The 26,810-nt window shown below is 38.3% G+C and overlaps 1 long non-coding RNA gene across 1 annotated transcript in view; it reads right to left on the bottom strand.

Moving 5' to 3' along the window:
• LOC125328037 overlaps positions 1-26,810 on the bottom strand; it is a 270,003-nt gene that overhangs the window by 169,597 nt on the left and 73,596 nt on the right. Inside the window, exons 3-6 of the long non-coding RNA XR_007204508.1 lie at positions 24,460-24,593; positions 1,070-1,170; positions 798-824; positions 319-420 (exon numbers count right to left, since the gene is read on the bottom strand). This is a non-coding gene — a long non-coding RNA (uncharacterized LOC125328037). The remainder of the gene's footprint in view (positions 1-318; positions 421-797; positions 825-1,069; positions 1,171-24,459; positions 24,594-26,810) is intronic.

Raw genomic sequence — 26,810 nt, 5'->3', positions numbered from 1 at the left:
CTTTTCCAGGTCCTCAAGCTCAATAACATTTAATTCACCAAGTGGAATTTCTCTGGCTCTTCTCTGCAATCCTAATTTCAACTTTTATCCTGATGAGCTGCCAGAGACGGAGTCTGCTCCACAGGGATCCCAAATGCTACAGCCTCCTGCAGCCCAACACTACATGACAGCAAATCTTTTGAAAGAAATAAAAGACTCCATAAAACATCACTGGAGCTCTAACACTTCAAAATGTGAATTCATACGTCAGTTGTAACATGTTCAAGCCTTGACACTTGGCCAATGCACAGACCTCCCCAACAGCTGAGCAAGAGGTACCTCTCTGGTGTCTTGGGTCTCAGCTTTAATCCACTGGATGGCAAGTGCTTTGAGTCCAGCAAGGCCAGCACTCCAGGCAAGACTGACACAAAAACTTTCTCCCTGCACAGTAAACAATACACCATTTAACTGATAGCCTCAGTGATTCTCTCAGAACAAAGAACAGAAATTAATTTCCAGGAAGTAGCTCCTGATCTCATCCAGAATATTAAATTACAAGGTATTTTGTAGATTTTCAACTGACATCAGAAAGGCCCAGCTAGCAATCCAATTAATTTCAAAACAATAACAGCCCTGAATCTAACATATATCAGCAAATTCCTGTTTCTCTCTTTTCTAACAAAAATAACAACACTGTAGTTGCCAGTGCATTAATAAGATCCTATTTCTGCTCCAGAGACTGAATCGAACCTTTGTTCTTCACAGCAAAGGATTAAGAAGGTTGCTATTTTGGTAATGAGATGTGGAGAGGTACTTACTTTGCAGCTGAGATCCAGGCTGGATGCCTGAGAAAGGAATAAACTGTGTTACCTCAGATGAACTTTATTTGTATAACCAGTATATCAGACTCTGTTAGCGTGATGCGTATCATTAGCAATAAAGAGAGACTATTCATGAATAATTACAATTTGATAGAGTGTTTAAGCTCATTTACAAAATATGCCTTATGTTGTAGATAAAGTCATGAATGTAGATTTTAAGATAACAACACACGCACACATAAGAAACTAGAAAAAGTAAAACTACTTACTTTCTAGGTAGCTTATTGGTTAGTTGCTTTTTTTTTTCACACAAAGTCTAATTTTTTTCCAGATATCTCACCTCTTTTAACAAGCATATAATGGAGAAACACTGTCATAAAATGACACAAGAAGGAAAAAAAGTGTCAGAAAAACAGCACATGGACAGGGACAAATAGGAGAACACTGAAAAGAAGATCAAATCATATGACACAGATCCAAGTGCTGAGGCACTAAGTGCCCAAAATGATTGAGAAAACTGTTTGTGAGGCTGGAAAAGGAAGCAGTGACCTGTGAAAATGAAACCAACTTCATGAAAACATTAGTCATATAAAAACTATGTTGTTTACAGTTATCATAACAACATTTTCATTAAATAAACATGTTTGGTATATAAAGTTTTTGCAAGTAAAACATTTCCAAAGGACTAGGGTAGGTAAGGTAGTGTGGTTAGAAGCTGGCACCACTTCATTATTACATAGGGATCAACTTCTTGCACTTAGAAATGGAAATATTTGGGGGTTACATCAGAGGAGGTCCGAATTTCTAAATGAAAAGTATTTTTGTAACAAAATCTAGGGGCATCTTCAGATACAGCAAATACAAACAGAAGTGAAGGCAAACAGAGTCTCAACATTTCACTTGCATCCTGCCTATTGGCTGTTGACATGAAGTTCTTTGAAAATATGACAAAAAATTAAGCTATTTATTAACTCTCATTTGCAGTCTATCAGGCCAGTGTATTTCAAATACTTTTATTAAAGACCCACCATACAACCCCAGAAACAGGTAGAATGTCAGAAAGAAATTGCTCCATTGGTCATTGCTGATATCCTCTGGGAATGATGTTTTGCATCTGATGAAACTTTCTTATCTGTCCTTCTCTAATGAACAGTAAAAATAGAATACCAAAAATTCACAGAAGTTCAGATATGTCTAATAGCATACATGCCAGATTTCCTAGGGAAACAAATCTTATGCAGTCAAGCTTTGTCTGCATGAGTGATCCCATGCATATTATCCCTTCAATAATTTTTGGGACATGATCACCAATTCCAACTAAATCTGATAAAAGCGGGCTCCTCAGAGACAATTAAGTTCTTAACAGCATACAGGAAAATCATTGGATGGGTGAACAGAATGGTATTAATAGGGGTACCAATAAATTAAAGGTTTAGTATGAACATAACCTATTAAGCTTCAGAGAATCTACTAATATTGAGCTGTTGGGAATTTCCTACACACTGGAGAAGCTCCAGCTGGAGCTTGTCCCTTGTTAGAAAACCAGAGAATCCAGTGCCATAGGAAATGACACTTCATTCATTTTGAGCTAGGAGTAACAGTTTTTCAAAATGAGCATCAGTAGAAAAGAAATTGTGCTCACAAGTTTACATTTACAGGTAACATTTTAATCAAACATGGAAGGAATTGGGCTTAGTGCAGATGTGACAGAGGAATATTTTTTGGCCTGTAATATGCAGGCAGTCAGAATGTACAAATAAGCAGTCCTCACTCTTCAAGTCTACAGAACACGTTGATTTCTTTTTGAATCCTCCAGCAGGTTAACTAAACAAAATACTTATTTACAGCAGAAAAGAGGATGAAGATCTTCAAGGACTGACATGTGAGTATCAGTGTGAAGTTATGACAGGAAGATCTACCCATTAAAGTTTTCCACTTTTACTCTATCCAGAAACACCAGTATTGAGAATAATTGCAGATCATAAAATAACTCCCTCTGAATACTTTAAGAATTTTCAGCACATTTTCATATCATACTGGAAATCCTCTGTAACTCAAGTGTTAACTTTCACTAAAAAGTGTTAAAGGCCTGGACACTGAAGCTTGATCCACACTGGTGCAACTCTGATAGGTCTCAAAGACAGCTATTCTTACAGAAAAGACAAGTATCCATGCAAGACTGGACACTCAAATTTAATATGCAGATTTTGCACAGACATCCCTAACATTTAGGTATTCAGCCACCTAATGGAAATCTTTGGACTCATCCCTATGAGGAAGAGGCATTGTGGTTGAACAAAATGATTGAACATGGAATTCTGGAAGTGGCAGTTTCATTAGGGGGGAAAAAACATATTTGAAAATTAAATTTCGCTGCCATATGGTGTGGGGAACTCAAATGGAAAAAAATGTTTTCCATGCTTCAGCTGAGATATCTGATAGCTGACTATGCCTGCCCTATGCAGCCTACAGATGGAAAATGGGCTGAATGGACACCCCAGGAGGAGGCAGATACACAGCTGCCTTCCATTTCTAAATGTACAGTCTGAGTTCTGAGTGGGTGAATGGATACACAGATGCATTTTTCTTTTACAATGCACAGATCATCTTAAAATCACCTAAAATGTTCTCTCACTCTGTGCATAATATGTCTACAGACTCAGTCATTTCTATGACAATAGCTTTCTTTGTTCAAATTTTGTATTACCTCAGATTTCAAGACTTCATAGAAGTGTAAAAAAATAAACCCTCTGCATTTAATGAAATGGTTTAGTGATTAGCAGTCTCTCTGCAGCAGAGTTAGCAGATCCCTCAAGTCTCTCTTTCCCAAATATATGAGAGAATGCCAAAGTCAAAATTTAAATATTTTGCCTGGTGTGTCATTCTAGGTAGCAGGGAGAGGCCCAGGGTTCCAGACATTAGTTAGAGATTATACCAGTTTTAGAGCACAGAAAATGCACGTTATGTGCAAGTTCTATTTATATGTATAAATAGAATAACCATGGCCTTTCTCTGGCTTAGTGGCCTTTTATAGAAGCTGCAAAGGCAATGCATCAGTGCAAAAGGGACACAGAGGGAAAGGGACAGACCTGACACTGGGTACTCTGCACTTGCAGTAGTTTGGGAGTGCTGGCAGGAGGCATCCTAGGTCCATCTTCACTTGAATCAACAGGTGTTTAGAGTGCCCAGACTTGTTGAAAACGAAGCCATCGTCATCTCCACTTGGGCAACCACACTTAGAAGAACTTTTTGAAAACGTAGCCTGCAGGGAAATGAGGGTTAGAGTGAAGCTGTCCTCACTCCCAGGCCTCACACGGAGGAAGCTCTTTGACTGTAGGACTCCTTTTTCTCTCACATACCCTAGTCCTTTGCAGTGAGGTGGGGCCAGAGGGAGGCATTTTCAGTCTTCAGAGGACATTTATACTGTAAAAAATATGGTTTCTTTAGTGTTTCCTTTCTCAAAAGTAGTAATATAAACTAACTGAGTGTGCTCTTAGGAGAGCTTTTGGCAAGGGTATGGGCCAATCCTGTGCCAAACCTCATCTTTGGCATGAAGAAATAAACAGACTGTGGTTCTGCATAAAGACAAAACTTTTGGAAAGCCTTTAGAATATTTCTCATAATGAAACAGTGGGGGGGTAGTTTTCTTGAAATTCTGAATACTTTCCAGAATACAAATCCGACCTTTAAATGTTTTGGTATCTTCAATTATGAACTCAGGTTCTTCACTAAAAAAATTGAAACAATTAAATGATGAATGACGGATATGCTCTGATTTTGAACAGTCCTCATTAAGGCTATTTCCATGCCATTTCATTTGTCCATAGTAAATAGAAATATTGTGTCAGGTAAGAACTCATTACTCTATTATTACAGAAAGGGAAACTGAGATTGAAAGATCATGTGCTCTGTCTGTCTAAAGCCACAAATGATCCACTGCCCAGAATAACAGTGCCAGATTATTTTGCTCCAGACTCTGGCTGTTGAACCCTATGCTTCTTGATGGATGATGTTCCCATTCATGGTACCTGAACAAGAATACTGTCCAAAAAAAAATATGGGAAATAAAGTCCTGGTCTTGGATTTAATTCTGGTTGCTCCCAACAGTTTTTCATAATAAACTGAATGGCAATGCAGATTGTATAGAGGATCCAGAAGAAAAGCAATCACAAAGCTTCAGAAATATCTTAGTAAGAGGGTCCTGACAATGAGATTTCTCATTACATCACACACAACTTCTGTGCTATAGAATAGATCAACCTCCCATATTTAGCAAATGAGGTTTATCACACAAAGATCTGAAACACACTTAGATGAAGATTGAGTATTCAAAAGACTACTTTGGTTTGCCAATACACACACAATCATTTTGTGTACATATCATATCATGAGTGTTATTAAAAGAAACTAAATACTTTAAAACAACTTTAAGAACATTTTAATAGTGTTCCTTTTTGATTTTGGGTGGAAAGGGATGCTGTTCTCTTCCTTTTCAGGATTATTTTTTCCAAGTACTTTCTAATCCTACTTAGTTCTGTTTAACTCCAGCCTTGTAAACCCTTTGTGTGTTTCTTTTGCTCTCAAGCCTCTTTAAGCACTTTTGTATCTCTGGTTCCAACAAGGATTTTCCTGTATTTTTCCTTTTTGTTCTCTCAGAAATCAAGTCTCTTTGCTACAATTTGAAGAACTTCTCCCATACACATCCAAGTCCAGTGCTGTAGGCAACAGAAAAGTTTCAGAATCAATAACTTATGAAAAATGAATGAGGCAATTCTCAGCTCATAAAGCTTTAAAGTTCTCTGCTTACTCCAGCAGATATGTATGTAGTGGATTCATTCATGCCAGATCACCAGCTTTTCTCTGAAATAATGACAATAACACAAAAAATGTTTAAACATAGATGCCAAAGTTCTGATGTCACCATGGGACTGTTCAAGCTGGAGCCAGGACCCTGCTGGAGGTCAATCTAGACCTTGACACCAGTCTACCACTTCCAGAAAATGGACATACCTCAACTCCACAGCCCTCCATTACAGCTACATAGTTGACATTTTTTCAAGCATATCACTGCAAGAAGCAGTGGTTAAGCTCAAAGCTTCAAGAATTTCACTAAAAAATGTACCAGTATCTGGTTATGCAAAGACCTTTGGTTAAAGAATACATAAACTCCAAATACCACTGAGGCTTGTGGGTTGAATTTTTGGAGGTTTTGAGTTTAGGAGTTTAAGTTGCATCTTACTGTGAGAAAAGAGAAAGCAAAAACAACTGAGAAATGGTACTGGTCCACTAAAAACCCAGAGTCATAAGCTGCAATGCCGCTATAATAAAGAAAATGTTCATGTAGGAGAGAAAGACAGGCTGTGACCTCATTTCCACTAATTATCACAAAGTTGTTTGCTGCGTTTTTATAAATGCTTTCCTATCTTCACACTTAGTACACTTTGCTGCAGCATGGCTCCCCCTCATTATTTAGACCCCAGTTTGATAGATGACCAGTCCAAGCTCTTATGTATGTCCAAGTGCTTCCCATCAGAATTTAGCACTCCTTATGCAAGAAGGTGAGAAGTTTTCTTTTAAAATTTCCTCCTTATTTTCACCAGAACTCACTGCAGTGTCTGTAGACGTGATGTTAGCATACAGAATAGGGCAATATAGGGGTTTTTAAGTTTAAGATGTATATGGCAACATTTTAGGCTGTAAGTGATTCAGAGGCATTACTGGAGAGGTATTTCCTGTAAGTAGCTCTATAAAAAAGTGGTTATTTAAAAAGGATTAACAAAACAACAGAGTGGAAGTGGCTGACCAACTGGGAGGTGTAACATGTGGGTGGCATGAAGTCAAGAGTGCAAGACAGCTGCGCAGTACATTAAGAAGCAGGACAGTGAGGATCAAGCTGGATTTTTACAGTAAAACCAGAGAAGAGGTTCAGTTGAGAAGAACTTTTCCTGCAAGAGTGAGAAAGCTCAAGGCAATATTTTCAACTGAGTAAGCACTAGCTGATCAAGGGGAATTGCAAGGCCTGATCCAAGTTAATGAAAAAAGCTTTACTGACCAGGGTTGCCATTAGGTGATAAAGAGCCCAAGCCCTCCAGAGAATTCAGATCCCCACAGAGTCAGGTAAACCCTACCAATAGAAGTGCTGCTAGTGTTCAACCAAAATGCAAATGTGAAAATTTCTTTCACAAGTGCTTTTTAGGCAAGGCTTCATGGCCTATCATGTACATTCAGTGAAATACACAGGCAAGTACAGACTTCCATTGGATAAACATCTTTAAGGCCATGTGCATGCACAGTAGCTCTGAGGAGTACAGCTTGTGTTCACTCCACTGACCTCATTCTCATCCATCTATGTTTAATGTAGTCCACCACAGCAACTGAGTTCTTTACTAGCTAAATACACAATGTGCATAAATTTTGGCTTTTTCTAAATTGCTACAGAAGGTAAATTCACAATCTTTTTTTCAGGATAAAAGGGTGGGTTTTATGCAAACTTATTTTCTTAGCAGACAATTGAAAACACATTTTAAATATATTTGTCTACTATTTAACAAAAAAAATATGAGCAGATGTTTTTTGGATGAGCTACACTGTTTATTATTTTCCTAAGATGTCCAAAACATGATACTTATTTAACCCCTAGAGTAGTGACACAGAAATGACATGATGTGCATCATACATCAAATAATGGTCACTCCTGCTGTTCTTTAGACATTTGGGGCTTAATTTGCAATTATTTGCATTTATAGAGCAAAGCTATACAATAGAAATGGGAACACATCTCCTAAGTTGATACAGAATTGATTTTCAAAGGGTGACATGCACCAAAAATCCTATTGCGTGATTAGTATAAACATGTAAACAAAAGAATGAGGAACAGCGTTGTCTGCTAATGGATTTTCAGTTATGAATTTCCATTGTTACAACATGTGATTAATTTACATGTTCAAATTAAGTCTCCATTTTTGCACATTTAATTATGAGGTCTTTAAGAGCATGGTTGGGTGTGTTTGATTATAAGCAGCATCTAGGAAAAAGCTTGGCGCTTGCAATTTGCTTGTCCTCATTTAAAATGTTCTCATTACATCATGGAATGAACAAGTTAAAAAAAGGAATGTCTCTGTTCCCAGCTAACCATGCACACAAGTCAAGAGCTTTCCTCCTAATATTTCCCATAAGAATCAAAGGTATCTTTTTGGCAAGCAAGTGACAGAGGGAATCTGTGAAAACAGCAGCATGTCTTTGGAGAGTCCAGTAGTGCACATACTGTGGATGCCATCATTTAATCTCATTTCAGAGTTCTCCCGGTTCCAAAAAATTCAGACAACCCTATATTTTAGCGGGATTTCCATTTCATGCCTCTGTGCCATGCTTGAACAGCTCCAGGGACTAATGCTACAATTTTCCTAGTAAAACACAAGGGTCCAACTGCAAAGGAGGGCTTAGGGCTGTCAAATAACTGTTTTTTCAGTTCAGCTGCCAAGCCAAACAGTTGAAAAAGGATGTTGGTTCAAACTGAACCGAATTCACAATTTTTCCAGGTTTCCACACCAAAACCACTACCATCCCCACCCAGGCCACTGTACTTTGTTTAACATGAAATGTTCCATATGTCTCAAGACGAAGCATTTTTGGAAAATGCAAACATTTGGCAAATGTAAACATATAAGACAAGGAAATACAATACAAGACTTACAAAATTGTTACAAAAGGGATTTTTCTCTGAGTTTTTATATACAGTTCACTCTTTGTTATATTAAGTCTCCTTCCTAGTGTATTGAAACCACAGCTTCCAAAGTGAGTACCATTAGCATCAGGCTGGAGAATCATTCTTACTCTACTGCTCTTTCAACTATCATTGAAGTAGTTTGCATGAAGTGGCTTATTGGACCAGTTCCATTTTGGAATTTTACAAAGAGTAATTGCTGAGATACTCCTATGAGGAGTTAGGAACACAACTTCAAACTCCTGTCTTGATTGGACAGGGCATGGGTTTGAGCTACGATCTGATTTTGCTTGTGTGACTACTTATTGGACAATTTTGAGGCAGGTTCTCACCCCTTGCACTGAAAATGGTTCACTTTGCCTGCAACAGTTCAGTGGCCCACCACCAAACTGAACATCTTTAAAGCCAGCTGATTAGCACAAGCCCCTGGCAGAGAGGGCATCAGACCCACAGACAGCTCCTCTGAAGCAAAAAAGTGTAAAGAGGAACAAATGAGAACATGTTGCAGCAGTCCTCACTGCTGCTAATTGTTCATGTCCAGTCCTAAGAGACAGGACAGCAGGATCTAAATCTCCAGAGCAGAACTGAACCACAGCATCCATCATTGCAGATGAACAGCCTAACCACTAGGAGAGGAGGTAGAAGGCCTACCTCCTTCCCATCACTGCAGTATCCTCAGATTAAATTTTCTGATAGATAGGAATCAAATTACCCTAAATAATTTGCTCGATGCCAGAAGTGACCTTTTCTGACACTACATTTTTCTCGTATTTTCCTAGAAGATGTACACACTCTTTTGAGACAGAATAACCCTTCAAACAGGAATATCCTGCCTCTAGCAAAGCAAAAATTTTAGTAAATATAACACCAAGCTCTTCTAGATAAGATTTATTACATACTATGAATCTAGTTGATCACACATATGCTCATGGCAGTATACATATTTGAAAATTATTGTATACCTGAAGCATCAAGGCACTGCATCTCAGATCAGCTGCCTGATTTACAGAAAAGTTCTGGAGAAAATCCAGCCTTCACACCATTCCTATTCATTTCTACCGTCTATGCTCTTTTCTGCATCTTGGCACTATTTCCACAAGGCACTGGCTGGACAAGCAGCAAAATACAGTATCACGTACCTGAATTCATGAAGGCTTGTGAAGAAATGGCCCCTCTGTTGGGTAAGTTTAGTACATCCATAGAGATATCACAATCACAGAATCATAGAATGTTACAGGGTTGCAATGGGCTTTAGACACAATCTAGTCCCCATCAGCCCTGCCATGTGCAGGAGCATCTCCCACTGGAACAAGTTGCTCAGAGCTTCCCTGCAGACCCTCTCAGATACTGGAAAGTTGCTGAGTTCCCCACACAACCTTCTCTTCTCCAGGCTGAACAGCCCCAACTTTCTCAATTTTTGTAGGGGAGATGCTCTTATCAACTCCAAGGTCCCCTCTGGACTTGCTCCAACAGCTCCATGTCCTCCTTGTATCGGGGACACCAGAACTGTATGCAGTGCTCCAGGTGGGATCTCACAAGAGCAGAGGGGGAGAATCACTTCCTTCAACCTGCTGGCCACGCTCCTTTTGATGCAGCCCAGGATTCTTGGCAGTGATAGCAGTAGAAAAATATATTTTAAATACATTTATCAGAAGCAATGATTTCTAATATGATAGAGAATCAATATTGAACATTTTCAGGTAATACTAGTCACTCACATTTGCTGAATAACAGGATGAGTCAAAGCAATCCCTGTCCCAGAAGACAGATCCTAGCTTAAGAAAAGATGCTGTGACTATATAACTGACCTTGCTGAAATTTAATTCCAAGTATGCTTTTTCTGGGAAGAGACAGTTAAAACCTGCTAAAAGCCAACACCAACTACCATATATTTTGGCAACATTTTCTTTGAACGTACCAAATAACTAGGAGGTGACACCTTTTTCTCAGCATCAGAGGTTGAAAATATGACAGAAATTTTATGAAGTAGAAAAGTTTGCTTCACAAAATGCTTTTTAAGAAATGTTGAGCTGGATTAAACCAAGAAATGACATTTTTACTCAAGTAGTAAGATGAGAAGGAAATATATTTAAAAGGGAAAAAAAAGAAAAAGTGAAAGTAGTGTTATTTTTTGTTCAACATTATTAACACATGGAAACACTGCTTTTGAAATTGCATGGAATTTAAATCATTTTGTAAATGTTACTGAATACACTTTCATTTCCTTTGTTCGCTATTTCATGGAGGCTTAACTTCTAATCTCCAGCAGTTATCATTATAGCTGAAGCTTGCATTTATTGCTCAGGGGCAAGAAGCTATTTGCAGAAGGTTATAAGATTTATTACTAAACAGTAGCTATGTGGGAAAAACACCATGTCTTTGAAAGAAGACCTGGCACGCAGATATCACTTAAGACTGAGTCAATTCCACTAATACTTCTCTAAGCTATTGTTTTTTCTTTCTGACATGTTTTTGTGACTTTCTGTGTGCTTTTCACTCCACTTAAGGCATTCAAAGTGTACTGATTAGCTTCTTGACTAATGATGAATTTTAATTTCCAAATGTCGCATGCACGGTATCCTCACCACTGCTTTACCTGCCATGGGAACCCAGCTATGGCTGAGGGCATAATTGGAGTGCACAGAACTCCAGCCATTGCCCAGGAGACACAAACAGCTTCAGTCGTGGAGCTGCATTCAGAACACACTGCATAAAGACAGACAAGACGTTCAGTAACCAGCAGCAGCAGTTATGTGAGCTGAAATACCACACTGGCACAGTCAAAATATCTCTTGTTCTGTGCTACCTTGTTCAGCAACATCTTAAGAAATTGCCGCTCACTGAACTGTGGCACACTGACCTCCCCAAAAACCCAGACAGATTATGAGAATGCCTTAAAACACAGCTGGATCGCTCACTGGCAGAGTAATACATTCAGAAAGCATTGCAAGACCTCTAGCTTACACAGCTTTACTGTGGGAGGGCATTAGTTGGAACTTTTAAGTATTAGCTAAGGAAAAGAGCTGTTTATATCATTTCAGCACAACTCTTTATTCATTCCGTTTGGATTTTTAATAGATGCTTTGTTCTTGTTCAGTTAGGGAATCATCAGAAATTTACAGTATTCAAACATTTCACATATTTTTGTGTTAGAACTGCAGTGAATCACATGACATGCAGCTGTGTTAACATATTTAGGGTTTGGATACTTACAAACTCCTGCACTCAGGAGTATTATTTTTCTACTTGTTTACATTTGAGAATTACTGGATTTTGTTGGGTTTTCCAACCACAAGGTTAGAATTTATAGGGAAAAATTAAGCAATAAATAGGTACAGTGTCTTACCTTCATTTTTCATGTCCTGCCTGCCAGCAGAAGGATTAGAGAGATAAAGCTGGTTTTCTTCTGTGAAACTGCAGCTAGTCCAGTCATAAGCTCACAAACACTCCTTTCCGCTTCAGCTATACTTTGACCACACAAGTATGGTTTACAGATTATGGAAGTTACAAAAACACATAGCAAAGAGCTCTTGACAGCCTGACTTATGTATCAGCACGAAGAGCTTCCAAGGGACCTCTCCATCCCTGCAGTGCTGAAAAACATCCAGGGAAAATCTTCCTGGATACCAATGATCTCGTTTAATGCAGGGAAAACTGTACTCTCAGCCAGCTGCTTCATTGTGGGAAAGTACCAGTTCACAGAAAAATGATTCATAAACACAAAACTTTACACCTAAAACACAGAGCTTTTACCCACTCAAATTCTGATAACAAGAGTGGGTCTCAGACATGCCTCATCACTCAGTTTCTTAGAGAGAAGAACAGACCTCATAATTCTTTCTAAAGGTGCATGACTGTACCATAAATAAACAAAATGTACATTATCTTGTTTGAGTTTTTTTTTTTTTCTTTCTTAACTCAGCAGGTTTTTTTTTTTTAAATGACAACAGCCTCAATGGTGGAATCCGAGGCATGCCAGATACTGATACTGATACTAGATGCTGGTAACATGATTTTTATTACAGATAAATTTGCAATTAGGCATATAAAGGAGAAAGTAATTACACTATCTTTGAGGGAAATATCTGAAATTACATAGATAACACTTCCTAAATGGAAAATTTACAATGGAATTTGTTCATAAGGACTGTTGTAAGTGATCTAATTAAAACGTGATGTGTCAGTCAGTTGACTGCAGATGATTTAATGGACAGTTCTCCAAGATCAGCGCTGTGAAGTTTGGAGAAACAATAGCAAATTCCATGTTTGAGAACTTGGAAGAGTATGTCACCTGCAGTCTAAAAGCAAAAGTGTTCAACAGAGACTCAGCAAAGGAATGGATTCCCCCTGTCCTTTAGCTGCTGCTACAGGTGTCTCACAGGTGGTAGTTTATACCTGCCACTCTCAACCTCAGACACACTTCAGCATAAAAATTCGTACTCAAATGCCATCCTCAATCCAATTTCAAATAATAAAAAAAATAAGATTTTTTTTAGTGCCCAACCCAAAATTTCTTATTACTACTTCAAGTTGAGAGTCAGGGGAAGGATACAAATGATTATTCTTAAAATTGTCTTATCTGAGAGTAAGAAACACACTTGTAATATAGAGTGAATGACCCCCATTAGTTAATCTATTGCTCAACACTTAGCTCTAAATTAGAGATCAACACAACTTAGGGCATAACTCTAACTTCACCTGCTTGCAGATATTTCAGACACTTTGTTTCAGCTTGAGATACCATGGCAAGATAATCATTGTGTGCTCATTAACTTGCCTTAGGAAAGGAAAAAATACCAAAGTTTTTTGAAAATGCCGTCATTTGTCAAGGAAGAGCAAGACTACAGGAGAAGCTGTGAGATGGTCTGCTTAAGTGACTTGATGATGCTTCTCTCTTGCCCTTGAGGCACTGATCTGGCATAAGGTCTCCATTTCCAGAAAGCACCACTGTTCTGCAACAGCTGATAAAGACTTGGACATTCTCCTCTCTAGGGAGGAACTTCCTACATTTTCAAACAAGTCTTCATTCTAAACAGAAGTCAAAACACAGCACCTCCAAGTTTCCTGCAAGAAGGAAATGTCAACACATTCTGCCTTAGAAAAATAAGTGCATTTCATTGTTTAGCAACAAGCTGCTCCAGGAGAATCCTGAGATTGCCCCAGGACCCAGAATTGCTTGAGGAACACCCCTAGGGAGTAGGCTGCACTAAGTCAAGGCAGATTTTCGACATCCTCAGAAGTAGAACTGTTTCAGCTACAAACCCATCTGGTTTCACACACAGCCAGCTTTCATGCACTGCACATTTCCCATAGTCTCTGAGTTTTGCTCATATATGTGAAAAACAATCTGCATTTGGGTTCTATTTTCACCCAATATACAGCCTTGCTTGCCCTTTTGTTTCTCCTTCACAGCACTGTCTGCCTGCACAAAGAACTGAATGTTAGCATATATGATCAATAAAATTGTTTTTTTCTGAGACAATGCAGAGGTTTATCTAGTCTTCCCTTCAGTCTCAGTGACAAATGATGACTTCATTTGAAAAAAAAAAACAAACTGAAACAGTCCAGTATGTTCGCATGAAACTAGACAGAATGGGTTTCTTGCCAAATACAATGTCACTGTCAGGGTCAAAGCTTTGCCATCAGACACCATCTGTCTCCTTCAACTCCAGGTCAAACCTCTATTTAAATGTTAAGAAAATAATAAATAAAAATAAAAATAAAATTTAAAATTTTTTTTTAAAAATGCGTATCCAAGCTATAATGCCTCAAAACCATTTAACAGAAACGTGTAGTGTCACACACAATGCACCTTTCTCATCCCAATCCCAGAAGATGTGATGCAAGAAGCAAGGCAACACCAAGATAAACTCCTTCATTTCATATTTTCTCATTCTCTACCTAGTAGTATATCCTTACTATTACTACAACTACCACCCATCAAGGATCAGTTCTGACGGAATTCCCATTACACGTCAGCTATCCAGTTAAACTGATTTTGCTACTGCTCTGCACTTCTGCTTAATTGCCTCATAAAGATCCAGATGCCTTTTCTAATTATGGACAGACAAGAATAAAACACCTTATACTAATACCAGGACCATAAAGAAAACAGAAAAAGAGACAAGAGCTGCCACAGGAGCTCAAATCACGAGCAGGTGCAAGGAGCCAAGATACACAGGAGGAAAGGAGCATAGAAGTGGGAGCAGGAAGAGCAGGATGAACTTTCTAAGTTCATCAGTTTGGCCAAATAAATTGTAGCACTATCCAGAATGACTAGCCTCTGTTCAGAAAGAATACACCACTTGTCACAGTAAGGACTTTTGGAAGATACATTAAATATTTCTGCTTCTTTATTAGTCCTATCCTGCATTCCCAATTGAACAGGGAAACAACGTGATTGCAACTGGACAACAGGATCACAGATGGGAAGCAATGATGTAAGCAGCTGTGAACAGAAGGGATGTGTCCAACAGGAAGCTTTTCTGCTCAGAAATGGGTCATTCTCTGAAAGTATTTGAAAACCTTGCAGAAACTGATATGATTTAACCCATCTCAGAAATGTTTAATGATCTGTACAAAGCAGGTCACATAATATCAGTCCTAACCACTTTGAATGAGGCAAGTTACAGAGAAAAAAAAAAGCCTGGACAATGCATATTCCAAAAATACACCATCTGGGTTCCAAGTGCCATAAGAAGTGACAGGTTTAATGTCCAAACTCATCCTTTTCTATCCTCTATTAAATCTGTATTCCACATTCTTTTCTGTACTACTGGAAGTAACCCAGTGTCAACATAGGTGAAAAGGTTTCTAACAAGCAACTATATAGAGATTGGAAGAATAGCCATGGCTTTCATAGTCAGTGTACAATTTGTTTTGTTTTCAGCCTACTGGAATCAGTTATCTGAAACAAATTATTCTGGGTTTTGCAAGCCATTAACTTGACTGAAGGTTAAAAGTGTTTACAATGTAGTCAAGTCTGCCAATCAATATGCTGCTCTGTGATTGTCCTTCATAGAATTGCATACTTCTCACCTAGATTTGCCATCTCCTGGAAAGCAAGGATTCCTTTTTTCACCTGTGAGGTGTAGCTATTAGTGTAGCATCCACAGGGAGGGAATGAAGGCAAGCCAGAAACCATAGAGCACAACCTCGTTTTAACAGACACACTACAGTGGTTCAGAGGCCAAGAACTGAACATTTCTACTGCGTTAAAGTGATCAAATATTCGCAAGTCACAACAGCTGCAGAGGAAATCAGCCAACACGCTGGTAAATACACAGCTGGCACTGCGAGCTGTCCCAACACATCAGCGATAGTGCAGCTCCCTGCCTTCCTGCCTAGAGCCAGTGCCTCTAGGAGGCACTATGGAACTGCAGTCTGGGGCACTTACGGGAGTCAGAAAAGCAGCCACAACCATAAATCCTCTTTTCACATGTTGTTGTTCATCTGCTCTCTATGAGGAGATGATTTATTTCTGTGGTAGGGAGCTACTCAAAGGAAAGCCTCAAAACATCCTAACAAGGATAAGTGTGACATATGTGTTATGTCAGCCACTACCCATTAGAAGGCCTGTTTCCTAGAACTGACATAGAGGCAAGTATTTTCTGTAAAACAGTCAAAGTGCTGACACCTTCTCTGATATTATGGAGGTCATTGAGAACTAGGAAATGCAACTTCTACTGATCTTTTTGTTTAGTCTAGTTGTTCAGAACATTCTTCATAAAACACGCCATGTCAGGACACACCATGTTGTGTATGTGATATACATACCACGTGAAATGCATCCTCCATCTCTGTATTCTGGGCCAAGCTTTTCTTCACACTCTTGATCCCCATGGATAGTAATTCTCTCTCCACAATGAGTAAGCACTGCTCATTCTCTACAAATCAGCATTCTGGTCGGGGGCAGAATGAGACCCCTATGCTTCAGACAGTATGGGTGGTAAAGCTCCATCTTTGTTCAGTTGAACTGATCTGGTGCAGAACTAGAGTAACATAGTGATGAGTCAAGCTCACTGTGTTTGCCCATGGAGTATTTTATTGTGTTCTTTTTGTCTGTGGTTCATGTGCATAATCAAAAAGGTCACTCTACACTGAAAGCAGTTGTTTTGCCTGTGCTAATGGAAAAACAATTCCCCATCTCACAATCCATAACAATAAAAATAAGAACAACAAAACTCCACCCATATGAAAGAACCAGCCAGCAAGAATATCCTGTTGCGCAACAACTCCCCATCTCATAGAGGCCAACCCATCCCAATTCTCCCTAGATAACTGTTCAAGAAGCTGGGCTATAAAGCATGCCCTGAAGGTGAACAGCTCAAGAGCTTTTGGTCTTTTGCTTGATCCAAGCAATTACTGTGACTCGTTCTTATTTCATGAATGACTTAAGTTTAAGGTCAATGGGACAATGAGGTTGCCATATTTGGACAGTAAATGATACACAGAAAGCAGATGTTTACAGGTGTCTGCATATTACTCCCAGTTGCCACTGGAAATATATGTTTGCTGCATTGGATTCTGAGCTAATTAATTTGTCTAAAATGCTTCATAATTCTTTTATTGGAACTCCACTTTTATTGCAACAGGTGGTAGTCAATAAAACTTTATGGTTCTTTTTGTAAAAAGGTCAAATATGCATAAAGCATATAATTTAATTGAAAAATAGAAATATCTCAACTAAAGAAAACATTTCTCAGCAGCTTTTAACAGACATTTGGGTTTGACAGTTCTTGTCTGATTTTTTCTTCCATTTTGCTTTTGTTTTCAACCAGAAGCTAGTTCACGATGTTTCAACAGGTAAAAGACATTACCTGGAGAGAAGAAAGCAAGTAAAAAAAGTCCATTTTTATATCAACTTGGAAGCAAAGTTTCAGGATGTTTTCACTTCTTTCCCCAAAACCTTCCATTTATGAATCTAACACAGCTGACATACATCATTAGCAGCAAAAGTTTCAATCTACTCATTGAAACACTTCAGGTCTTTAAGAAAACACTGTCAAAGTCAGCACTATCTCCTGTGAAGGACAGAGAGTCCAGGGTAAAGTCCAAACACAGCATGGAGATTACTCTGTACCAGAGGTCTGATTCACTGCTTGGTCACAAAAAAATCTGCAGCCCTCCATAGCATGTCTCCCCCTTTCCTCCATCAGGAAATGTTTTGCAATGGCACACATCAAGCTCCTGAAATCTTCGTTGCAAATCAAAAATTAAGACAGCTCAAGGCACATCATTTGGGTTATGATTTGCAATATTCATTAAGAGAACAGCCAAACAGGCAAAGAAAAAAAATATCCTGAGCTAAAATAATGAATACAGAGTTTGTTACAGCAACAAGACTGATGGTCTCATCTGTAATGAACTAACAGTGGCTGCCTTTATATGGTACCTTGTTTTGATTTTCATATCAATAATTACATTATGTGCCTCAAAACATCTGGCTGGCTGGCTGGCTTGATTCACGTTAAAACCATCCTGTCTGTGGATATGCATTGGCATAGGAGCTATTGCAGAATCACATAACAGATTTCAGAGCAGCAATGATTCTTCAAAATTTTGTGCTACACCAGGACCAGGGAGGGCTCACTGTGCTCCCTTCTGCCCTTAGAAGTTACGACTTGAATACATGAACTGAGCTTCCCAATGCCAAACAAATGCCCTGGCACAAAAATTCCTCTTTGTGCTCTTCTCCAACATCTTCCCCAAGGCACAAAGTCAACACCAGAGTTAGTACACACTGCATGATGTCACTTGTCACCTAATGAAAAGTAGAATGAGGATTTCTGCTGCACATTACCCTGACAATTCCTGGTTAGTATGGCCATGCTAGGTTATAACTTTCAAATAAATTGCAGTTTTCTTTTGGCTGTAAGGGTGCACATGGCTGCCCATTCACAGGGTTTTGCATTTACTACTTCATGTGTGGCCTCAAGCACCTATTAGGTAGCCTTCAGTAGGTCAGCCAGTCTAAAACACTACCATGGATTTTTCTGGGTTATTCACTTCTGGGTATTAAATGGATTCAAACAGTTTGAGGGACTATTGCATATTTCTCTAATATGTTTTCAAATTACAATTCACTCTTTCTTCATATGCAGAGCTACAGAATCACATTGTGAGCTAATATGCAAAGTAACTTTAAAGCAATAATGAAAATGTCTGTATTTCCTTCTCCCCTTTCCTGACTTCCTAGACTCCAACCTACACTCTGAAAACAGCTTTTTCTGTTTGAGGTTTCAGTATTTACCGTGTGTTTTATCTGCTAGTTCTAGGAGCAAAGCACAGGTTTGTGTAGCACCAGCTTTTAAGTATCTCCTGACCTAAGGGCAAAATGTAAATTTGCAAAATGGGGCCACAAGTAAATCATTATGTCATTTGCTTTTCTCTTGCAATAACTTTTTCTTACAACCGTCAAATTTGCCAGACCAACAATTCTAATTCTCTTTACATTGCAGAAGGAAGCCATAAAGTCCTTGGGGAAGAAGAAAAAAGTGGTCTCTACCTACTTTACAAGTTGTCTTGTAAGACATTTTCAAGACTATCTTTCATATTTACAAACAAAGTACTTTGAAGCCAAAAGATGCCTGTTCTGCCATCTCCATTAAAACAAATACAAGTAATTACACAGCTCAGCATAGTGTATACAGTTATTTGTGTTTGCCCAAGGTTGTTATAAGGAACACTAATGGGTGTTTGGCATTCTACAATGTCTGAGTTTCCTTGTATAGGTCAATACCTCAGAGCAGGTAGTGGCTGACAGACTTCCAAGAGCTGCTCCACGTGCATGGGTCACTTCACAGCACATGGTCCATGGAGAACACTTAAGCTTACAATTGGTCGATCAGCAGCTGGTTTTATGTTGGAACCACAAAGGCCTGCAGCACTGAGTTGATATACTGGGAGAAAAGATCGTTTGACTGGAATTCCCTTCACTACTGTCTAAAGCAAGAGCAGAAGCCAGGGAGGAAAGTACAACTCAGGATCTCCACAAGATCCCTATTCTGGCACCGGTGGTGCCAGATACTTGGGACACAATGCGAAGACACACATTAGTTCTAAAGGGAAGAATTTTATTTTTTGCAGGACTTGTCTGGATACATAATTCATTCAGCAGACCAACAATCAGGTATCTTTTAATATAAATTCATTGCTTGCTCCAAAGTTAAATCTTTGCCTGAGTTCTTATTTCCACAGTGATTTTACAATGTGAGGTTTGAAGGGTCTGTATTTTCTAAAAGGACAGATTGTAGGTCACAGATTAAGAAATGGTTATAGACATCTGAGTCAAGATTTTTTCCACTTAATTTTTTTAAGACATACAGCTTTGTGCAAATTCACAAGCTTCTGACAGTGTCTCTGATCCAAATCTCTACTACTCCAGTACATTTTCCTCTGCCTATTCCACACTCCTCCCTGTACCCTAAGGCCAAATCATACAAATGAATGTCTTGGGTTTTATGACATAGACACTCTTGAGAAATATTAACCCAAAGTCACATTAAGATTTTCTTGTTTCAAGTTCCCTGACAAACTTGACAGACAGAGTAGTTTTTCAAAAACCTCACTAAGATACAAGTTATCTTTCAAATAAGCTCTAATGCCTAATAAGGCAAAGCCAAAACAATTCTATGACTTTGTACAGAGAATTGTGCAAGTCATGCCTTTTAATGATCATTAAGTTTTTTTCATTATCTTTAATTCTAAAAGAGTCTGGTTGAGCATGTAGAGGCAATAAAACTTTTCATTTAAACTCCCTAATATATGAAAATTGTCAATTACCATGGATGAAGTCTGGGGTGCCTGATTCACTAGACCTTAATGTTCAAAGGAAAAGGAAGGTCCTAAGTCCAGACAGATTAAAGGCAAAGAAAATCCTAAACCAGCACCCTACTGTGAAACTACAGAAGACCAAAGGACTTGTCAATATTTGCAGGGCTATATATACCCACCTGACGTTGTTGTGCAAATCAGTGATATAAATTCACAACCCCCTATCAGACATATGCATGAAAATATGTGTTTGCACACACACCTACATATACAGCTACTTGGGGGAAAAAATATCAGGCTAGCAGAGATACCAGGGATTTAGGCATGCAGTTAGAAAGAAACTAAATGTCATACAAAAATTATAACTGTGACTTGTTCAGAGATACAATGCTGCTGAATCAAGCATTTGTGTTGCCTACTATAGACCTCATATTGCCATGGTTGCAAAAGTGGTTTTCTTTTAAAGGCACTTTAACTTCCTGAAAGGACTTTCTGTCCCAGCCCTTACTCATTGAGTATTCCCATTGAAATGAATTTGATCTGTATTTGCAAAATTTAGAGCAAGGCCATGTTTCAGTCCTGAAATTAAGACATACCTGCCCAGAGAACCTGATCCTGCTTGCCTCCTGCATGAAAACAGCTTAGTTAGGAACAATGAAACCACTAACACAGCGCAGGCAAGAAGTTCTCACCTGAGAAGGATTAGTAGGAAATCACAGGAAAAAAGTTTTGAAAATCCATTCCTAATGCCCAAGGTATGAAACTATTGTATAATGTAATCAAGACCTTTAAGAGTAGCAACCAAAGACACTTGATATGCTCTGATTCAATTGCAGATTAGTGGTTGCAATTGGCAATCTGTTATGTAAGTCAGGGCAGAATGCCATAAAAGTTACCTCTGACCTTAAATATAGCTGAACCCTAGTGAACTATTATGCACATTTGTTTTTCTCTCAATTTCTATTAGCAAGAGGAAATATATTGCAGGTTACCTGTATTTCTCCTGAGCAATTTGTTTCACTTCCTATCTGTCTATCTCATCAAAACTGCCTCTGCCTTCCATTCATCAAAACACACGATACCTTCCAGGACACAGAAGGACTGCCACAGGACTGCAGTGAAAACAATACTGAAGCAAATACAAGTTGCATCTGTCATTCCTGATGGTCATTATTACTTTAATATTTCATTCTGGACTAAATCATTTAATATTCTGTCTGATCACTGTCAGCTGGAGATGTACATTTACATACCAACAGTGTTGTAATGGTAAAGAGAAAAGATTTATCATTCTTTCAGGATGAAGGTCATGAGGTTTGGGGTTGGGGGATTTTGTTGGGATTTTTAAATTTTTTGAGACAAACAAATTTGTCTCATCATATAAAAAAATTAGTCACTAATAAGTAATAACAATTCTTTGTCCTCATTAGTTCTTCATTAACAACATCACTGTGATGTTTTCTCAGATACAGCACTTGCATTAGATCAATTTCGTTGTTTTTCCAATTCCAAAGCAGAACAATAATGACAGTAGCATCCAAAAGAGTGTCTTGTAATTGCCTAAATTGTACAACACCTTACCAGGATGTTAGTAAAACAGCCAAAGAATTTCACATTATAAAACTGGTCATATCATCTGATAGAGCAATTTTGAGCACATTTTCAGGCTAGTCAGAGTTTACAAGCTTTCCCAACTCTAGTTTCGCCAAAAGTCTTTCATGGACCATCTGGTTCTAATGAAACAAAACTAGAATATTTGATGTTCTTTTCACTATGTTACATTAAATTAAAGCTTAAAACATCAGTAAAGCAAAATCCATTCTTTTTATATTATGTTTTTTAAATTAAACATTAAGTATTTTGGCTAAGTAAATGTGTTTATTTTAGTAAAACTGTAGAGCATATACTATATGATACAGTCAGCAGAATCCTTAGTTCACTTACTCTTGCATATTCCTGGTCCACAGCCCACTGAGGCAAAGGGAAGTGTTTCCATTGACATCAATGGGCTCTAAATGAGGTTCCTACTGTGAGTGACACCACATCCTTACTCATCCTAAAACGTGTATGAGGTTTCAATACTTCTCCTGAGAGAAAAGATTAAAATTATGCTCTTCCTAAATTAAGTAATAAAAGGACCCAACTGTGCATCCCATACACACTTGGTTACCCCGCTGAAATTCAGTGATATCAAAAGATTAAGGATGTCATAAGAGGTTTTATAGTGGAAAGGCATTGTGAACTATATAGTCTTTGTACACACTCCAGCTGGCTACAGATTGGTTCTTTGGGCGCAACTTTCTCAAGTGCCTTCAAGACTCTATCTTCCAGCAGCTGTTGAACAGCAATGAATGGAGTTTTGAGAATCCCACCATAATGTGGCTCATCACTTCTGAGCTCAGACACAACAGGTTACAATTCCCTGCATTTCACCATCAGTCTTAGAAGTTTGTTATGCAGGTGGAAACACAGACCAAGATTTCTGAAGACATGTAGGAGAAAAGTCAATTTTTAATAATGAAAGTGCCTAGCTACTGTAGATTCAAAGAAGCCAAATCAATCTGGCGGTCTAAGCAACCATGAAGGTCAACCAGCCACTGCCTGAAGAAGCTGCCACCTTCTACAACTCAGCTAAGTTCAAGCAGCAGCAAATATGATTTCTTACCTACAAAACCTGTTTGTTTTACTGTAGCTACTGGCCATCAACTTTTTTCTGTATGGGTTTTTTTTTTGCAGTTCCTATCACAATAACCCTCATTGCAGAGATTCATCCCTCTTGTAGGAAACCCAACAGCAAATATCCCACACATTTCACAGAGGCTAACAAAGAGGCAGGTACTATCCAAAGGAGATATCACAGCCTGTTCTGTTCTATTCACTCCCTCAAATCCAAATATGCTGGTAAAGTAGACTTCATTTTGTTTCTTTTTTCTGCTTTTTTCTCCTTTCTCCTTGGTAGTTTCCATGTTATTTTTACAAAATAGTTAGAAGAGATAGTTCCAGCCCTGAATTCCTTACAAAGCTCCCTAAACAGGAGTTTTTCTGCAGGAAGAAAAGGCTGAGAGAGGACTGCATGAATTGGCCCATACGGAGTTACATGCTAACTGTTGTTATTGTTCTCAGAGAGTGCATTTAAGGTTTTGGGAACAAACAATAAAATGAACAGCTGAACAATTTTAATCATGGCCCAGTTCCTAGTTACAATTATTTTTAAGCTGTCTCACCATTATCTAGACTCTGGGGTTTTTTTCCCAATGAAAAAATACATTATGTAAAACTTAAAGAAATACTGGCTTTAAATGACAGAAAAGGTAAAAAATAGATTCTGAAATGAGGCACACTATGACTTGTACTATTAGCCCAACATTTGTGTATGAGTTACACATAATTTTTTAAATGTTCCATTCTCTATATACCTCATGTACAAGCCAATTCTCTAGGAAAATATGCTTTCCTAGATAAGTTGAAAGAGTGGCCTCTGAACTATAAGACTAGACAGAGAATAGCAGATTTTGACCACAGACGTGTCTGAACAAAACTAAAATTCATGCTCATATGAAAGGCATATTTCATGCATTCTGTATTTCAAAATGCTACAGCAGGGACACATCAAATCAGAGTAAGATGACAGCTCACACAAGCAAATGGGAACGGGAGAATACGATGGCACAAGGACGTGAAGACATTTGGAGAGACTACTGACCAAGAATATCCTTTTAAGATCCCCTCTTCATTCATTCAAGGCCTGATTCAATTACTTCCACTGGAGGCAACAGGAAGACTTGTGGTCTCCAGCGTCTGTTACTGTGGCTCATTACTTGTAATATGGTAGCACAGTGAATATTCAATTAAGCTGAAGCACTCTGATACCAGGTGATACACAACCACCCACAGTGGCATAATTCCTTCTTGCCAGAGCTTGCATCAAGCAAGACCTTGAATCATGTAGGGGAAAAAAAAACTTAAAAATTCAGCAAACATGGGAAAGAATCCAAAGGGAGCCCAAGGGATTTAAACTGGATTACAAAAAGTCAGTGGCAAAGCAAGGAGGACTGGTTGCCTACCCTTTCTATTAACCCATTCTGCCTGTTGATGAACTTTGGGTCAAAACCACACCACACAGTATGAATGATAATTGAGTGAATGAAGCAAAAAGCTTACCTGCTAAATGCAGTGAACAACTGCCACTGTGTTTCTACTCATGGAGATTACATACACTGCAGTAAAAATACTCAGTGTGCAGAAGGCAGGAACCACAAGTGTTCCACCTGCAACTCTTGTTTTTAATAAGAGTTCTGCAAGAAAATGTCATAAACAGAAACACAGAATCACTCCAAAGGTTACCCATTTCCCCTCATCCCACAGTACAGCAGGCTCAGTTATAACCATGTCATTCCTAACAGATGTTTGTCTCATCTGTTGATGGATGCTCCAAGCTAACATTAGGCAATCTGTTTCAGCACTTCACCTCCTTTGTCATTAGAACTGTTTTCCTTACTTCTAATCAGAACCTTTCTTGTTACAGTTAATGCTATTAGTTCTTCTCCAGCTATGTCCTCTCTTTGGTCTTCTCTTCTTTAGGTTAATAAGATTCATTCTGATCTCTCCTTAAAAATCATCTTTTAACATTCAGCTTCAGACCCACTGTTAACTTAGTGCTTTTCTACAGTTTCTACTTGGGTTGTCCATTCTGCATTTACACAGTTGATTATTCCTGGCTAAGTGCAATAACTTCTACTTGTCTGTCAAACAATGCTTGAACTTCATTTCTAAATGCATTTTTGAATTCTAATTATTTTCTTTAGTGCATATAGAGTTAGTGTCAATTGCAAATTTTATAAGCCTATTCAATACCATCATAAAGGACACTACTTAAAACCTTGAATACCGGGAGGCCTCAACAGATACTCATTCAATACCTCAAAGAACTACTGAAAAGTACTATTTAGACACCCTTATTAAGCCCCTTTTGCACGCACTCCATAGTAGGTTGAGAATATTTTCCTTGATTCTCATTAGAATGACATATAAAACAACATCAAAGATCTTACTAAAATCTACATAGACTTGCTAACTCTTCTGTATCCAGGGTCTGCTGCCTTGGTGTGGATTGGCTTGACACAGTTTGACAACAGACACAATTTGCTTCTGACTGTTATTCATATATTGTGTGCTGTTTTCTGTATATTCTATGTGTTTAAAATTAGGTTGTTTGCAATTTCTCCAGAATTTGGAGGGAAATTGTATTTATATTGATCAGTCTATTCTTTCTAACATTTCTTTCCCCTCCTTTCTAAAGCTAGTCACTACCTTTTTCTCACCTATCTCCAGTCAGTTATCAATTACTAATTATTCTGAGCCTCATTTTCATTAAATATCTCTAAAGGTGTTACATAAATTCCGGACAATTTGAAACCATTAACTTAGTTAAATTCCATGCAGTTAAAACCTGTAACTTAATGAAAGTACACAGAGAAGCACAAAGGTTCATTTTGCAATTTCCTAAGTTTTTTAAGTGTTTTATTTTGCAAGTTTAATTGCCCCTTCAACAAAACCTTCCTCCCCCTTTTAAACAACTGGGGTAGATGGCTGGTTATTTTTAGCAGCATGTGTTATTTATTGCCTAGGAACAAAGCTGGATCATTCACATACAGATTTAGTCTTATGGCTATGAGGAATAAATATCCTTTTTAGATTCTCTGATGACTAAAAAAGGATGAGTTCACATCTTCCCTTTCCAAAAACTAGCACTATTCAGAAATATCAATGAAATGCTGCATCTGAACTAATTAAACCTATTCCACAGATCTATTTATCCCAGACACAAAACAATGTTACAGAATCACAGAATCAACTAGGTTGGAAAAGACCTTGGAGATCCTCAAGTCCACCCTATGACCTATCACCACCTTATCAACTAAACCATGTCACTAAGTGCCACATCCAGTCTTAAAGCATCAATGCTTTCAGATGGCAAATAAAAACCTCCAAAGAGAGTTCAGAGGGGTTTTTTGCACAGTGAGCATCACTGACTTCAGGCAGAGCCAGGTCAGATTAAAAAATGGCAATGCCTTCCATCTACTTTGTTTCCTCCCCAAGATAAGCAAATAAAAAACCAAGGTTCATCTAAGTATACTCTTCAGCAAATGAAAATATTACTTACACCCTTGTATACAAGTCTTGACACCAGATTACAACCAAATTCCATGACTCTGCAATTTATGAGAGTCCAAAAATTCCTACCTACCTTGGCAACATAATCCACACATTGAAAGTGGAAAAAGATTTAGCAGAAATAGTCACAGTCATCATCAACCTCGTGTGATGCCCAGCTAGTTCCCTTTCCATCCTACATTCAGTGCAGAGAGAGTAATTAAGAAGTCACTTATTTCTCAGTGAATCTATATCTCCAGGAATTTTAAAAATTAAAAAAGAGTTCATTGTGAAAACTTAAATCATTGTCATACTGCATAATAAGAACATTACATGGGAATATTATTAGGTGGAATTGC

This window comes from Corvus hawaiiensis, chromosome 6 (genome assembly GCF_020740725.1).
Source record: "Corvus hawaiiensis isolate bCorHaw1 chromosome 6, bCorHaw1.pri.cur, whole genome shotgun sequence".
Lineage (NCBI taxonomy): Eukaryota > Metazoa > Chordata > Aves > Passeriformes > Corvidae > Corvus > Corvus hawaiiensis.
The sequence above is the reverse complement of the archived record's forward strand: the minus strand, read 5'-3'. Positions and strand labels throughout refer to the sequence as shown.